This window comes from Nycticebus coucang, chromosome 9 (genome assembly GCF_027406575.1).
Source record: "Nycticebus coucang isolate mNycCou1 chromosome 9, mNycCou1.pri, whole genome shotgun sequence".
NCBI lineage: Eukaryota > Metazoa > Chordata > Mammalia > Primates > Lorisidae > Nycticebus > Nycticebus coucang.
Genome location: NC_069788.1, coordinates 135,546,920 through 135,551,040, shown reverse-complemented (window position 1 = coordinate 135,551,040; position 4,121 = coordinate 135,546,920). Strand labels below are relative to the sequence as shown.

General features: G+C 50.1%; 1 non-coding gene and 1 pseudogene across 1 annotated transcript; one reads left to right on the top strand and one right to left on the bottom strand.

Moving 5' to 3' along the window:
• Window positions 1-1,591: 1,591 nt before the first annotated feature.
• On the bottom strand, window positions 1,592-2,939 carry LOC128594819 (NAD kinase-like; annotated as a pseudogene).
• A 1,018-nt stretch (window positions 2,940-3,957) lies between these two features.
• LOC128595211 (U1 spliceosomal RNA) lies at window positions 3,958-4,121 on the top strand. The gene has a single exon (XR_008382860.1). It is a non-coding gene; the product is annotated as a U1 spliceosomal RNA (small nuclear RNA).

Sequence of the window (4,121 nt, the reverse complement as noted above, 5' to 3'; positions counted from 1 at the left end):
CTGTTTATTGAAAGGATCTGAAAATAGTAGTAAGGCTTTCAACATTTAACAAATTTTAAGATATTAACAATATGAAACATTAAGATTCACTTCAAAAATCTAGAATTGTCTAGATCATTCCAATCTCGTACTGCTTTAGGACAAAATTTAGCATTTGCTTTTTTGTTTAGATAAGGGACTGAAATTCCAAATACCACTGTCTCTGGGCCTAAAACTGAGGTACTGGGGCCCCTTCCCCTCAGCCTGTGGGTGGCAGATGGAGGTCCTGCTGGCACTCAGAGTCATGGGCAGACTCAGGACCTGGGGGGCCCCTCTGCCACTTCAGTGTCGCCCAGAATCATAATCAGCATCTTCAGACACTCCACTTCATCGATGCTGAGGGCATGACCTGCACCTCATGAAAGGGTCCTCATTCTCCTGTTCTCACCACTGAATGACGAGAGGGGTGATTTCTTGGGCAAACCTCTAAGAGCAGCTACTCAAAAACAGCCTCCTGCCTTTGGGACTCCTGTCGGAAAGCGCCCAGGGTGTTGCTCCCATGTGCAGACCACACCCCAGGCACCACACCACGCGTTCAAGAGACTCCTGGTTCTCTGCAGGGGGCTCATAGAAGTACCCTCACTGTTTTGTCTCAAAATTCTCATCGCAATTGTCCGGCTCAAACACGGCTCTCTCCTGGACCATCAGGGCTGCGAGAGGCTGGACAGCGCCAGGCAGGACACAGTGTAAACATCAGCAGGGTCTTCACAAAAGTGTGTACAAGAAAATATGTATGTAAGCACTTCAGAAAGTTTATAAGAATCTCTACAAAGTATATGTAGGATTTAAAACATCTTCCTGGGAGCTGAAGCTGCATGAGGAATGTGTATCAGCCCAGAATGCTTGACAGCCCTCTGGGAACGCTGGGCCACACAGCAGCTCTGGGAGGGGACCAGAGGCCTCTGGCTCAGCGCTGGGGAGTCCAGCAAGACTTGGTGCTGACCTGAGCAGGGAGGGCAGGGGCGCACCCAGCACTCTCCAGAAACCAGGGCAAAGCAGCCTGCCTCGCAGTTGGCACCCAGACCCCTCTGGGCTGTGGCTTGCCTAAGCTCCTCCCCAGAAGAGCTTCAGGAAGTGCAGGCCCAAGGGCAGAAGCATCATAGATGAAGAAGATTCTTGGTGGAGACATTTCTTTTCAATATCAAAGGACAGATGAAGTCTTCCTGACCTTTTGATTCAGTAGACTGACTTGTGGAATCACGGGGTGGTTGGGGGTGGGTGAGGGTGGGTCACAGGCAACCAGCACAAAGACCAGCAGGGGGCCTTGTGCAGACAGTCCTCAGCCCAGTTCTCACTTTGCTCCATTAGAAATATAAAAAAGATATCAGATTTAAAACATTAAAAGAAAAACATCTGATCTGGTCAACAAATGCAGATGCAGGCTTTTCCGACGACAGAGGTGGCTCGTGACCCATGGCGAGAGACAGATGTGTTCACACACGCACACATACAGGTTGGTCTGTGCCCGGAGAGCGCACGGGAAACCAGGAAGGGGAATGCAGACCCAGGAGGGTTCGGGGCTCTGGCCGGTGTGCCCGCACAGGAGCTCAGCCTAGCTCACACACCCACCCTCGCCCTCCTCCTCCTCAGGGAAGTGGGCCTGCTTCCAGTGCAGGCCCTGCACCAGGCTCTCAGACCAGTCGCTCATGGGGTCTCGCTCGCAGATGGAGGGCAGCGGGTAGCAAGAGGTAGTGATGCTGATGCTGTCTCCATGGCGGATCTCCTGTCTCTTCCGGCCGTCAAAGGACACCCACGCTGTGTTCCGTGCTTCTGGTGACAGCATGATCTTCAGCTCGACCCCTGCGGGGACCACGATGGGCTAGAAGGACAGCTAGTGGGGGCAGATGGGTGTGATCATGATGGCTGGCAAGTTGGGGTGGATCATGGAGGCCCTAGCCATGGCTGGTATGCCGTGCTGCCCATCAGGGTGGACATGATCACTCCATCGCCCTGCACTGTGGTGATGTGGTGTCCGTCCAGGTAGACGTCCACATTGGACAGGTATGAGGAGGGGCCTCTGTCGATCACCACCTCCTTTAGGACCTGGTACTGCATGGCCTGCTGCCCGGCCTCCGCATCCAGGCCTGCAGTGGGTGTGCTGTTCTCACTGAGCCTGTTGTGGATAGACACCTACCTGGCCCTGGGCTCCTTCACCACCCTGACATTCAGCCGACTCCGAAGGACAACAGCTGCATTCCCCTCTATCACCTGGGTAACTTGAGACTGAAAGTCCTCAAAGGCAAAAGGTGTCAGGAAGCCCAGGGAGCCGAGGGGGAAGGCCATGACTGGAGGCACACTGCCCTGGAACAGAGAGGATGCATACAGCAGGGTCCCATCCCCTCCCAGCCAGATGATGAGATCTATCTGATTGGAAATGTCATCATAATCTTCTCGGAAAGTGTAGAATTTCTTCTTCACTGCCCCAAAGTTTTCATCACTCACAATGGCAGGGTCTTCCAGCACCTTCTTTTCCACATACACAACCATGTTGCTCTCCTCCATGAGGTATGTGCAGAGCTCCTTGAACAGCTGCAGCAGGCTGGCATCGCGGACCTTCTTGACCACCAGAACACTCTTTGGAGATTTGCTCCATGCCAGCTGCTGGCTTGCAGGGTCCTGAATGTGCATGATGGTCTGAGGGTTCTACAGTACGCAGGCCTTTGGTCCAAAGGTGGTCACTGGGCAAGGCCCATGCAGACAGCATGTCCTCCTGAACTCGTTGGTGCTCCCCGGCTTGGGAGAGGCACACTGCAGGACTTGGCCCTGCCCCGGATGGGGTGGCCGTAGCTCCAGGCCTCCTCGCCATGGCACACAGAACAGCAGTACGTGGCCGAATCTGGACACAGCTCCTTGTTCACAGGCATTTTTTCTTGTTCCATTTCCATAGTCGATAAATGAGAACTTCAGTCAGAAAAAAACACTGATGCCATTAGCTGCGGGCGCTTGCGGGGCATCTACACGCCGGACCAACCTTGCAGGCCCCGCTACTGGCCGTCGCTACCTGGCCCTCCGTGCCCTGGCCGCCTGCCGCCCCATGGCCACCCGGACCGGTGCCGGTGCCGCCGAGCAACAATGCACCGCGGTGGCCTAGTGCCCACAAGGAAGCTATTAGTAGTTAAGTGTTGGGGAAATCAAAATTATATTTGAATTTTCAACTGTACTAGGGACCAGCTCCCCTAAACCCAGAGCTGTTGAAGGGTCAATTGTACTTATATTCATTTTCGTAAGAACATACTGTCTAATCTTTATGCAATGAATTTACATTCTCTCTGAAATAAGAAAAAATGTTTTAATTTATTTTGACTGAAGCATAATAAAATATGTTTTATGGAATTTCCATTTCGATTCCATTCGGTATAACATAGTCTTCTTTTAAGGTCTATATTCCCAAGTGACACTCAAAGTAGTCTGTCCTATTATGAATTCCTAATCTCTGAGCCTTCCTTATGGTCCACTATTATCATCCCTGATACTTATTAAACATTTACCAATTGTAATAGTATTCTAGATACTATATATGTATGATTTCATTTATTCTTCAAAAGTATTTAAGATAAATACTATTATTATTCTCATTTTATTACAAATTGAAGTTAAGAGAGAAGTTAAATAACTTGTCCAAGCTCACAAAGCTGGTTGTCTAGGGTTAAGCTTTTATTCTGACATCCAGGGTGAAAGACTTACCTATATCTCCCTCTCCAGCCTCTGTGCCTTCTATCCCCCCAACCACCAACACTAGAAACAGATTCTCTCAGATACTTTGCATATCTGTACCTTTTCTAACTTTCTCTCACTTATGACCTCTTCGCTTCTATGTACAAAAAGAGAATCTACTTATCTCTCCATCTTTAAAAAAAATCCCTAAACTATATATTTAATACATGTGCCTTCTATGGGTAGGATCCTACACCAAAAAAAATACTTACCTGGCAGGGGAGATACCATGATCACGAAGGTGGTTTTCCCAGGGCGAGGCTTATCCATTGCACTCCGGATGTGCTGACCCCTGCGATTTCCCCAAATGTGGGAAACTCGACTGCATAATTTGTGGTAGTGGGGGACTGCGTTCGCGCTTTCCCCTG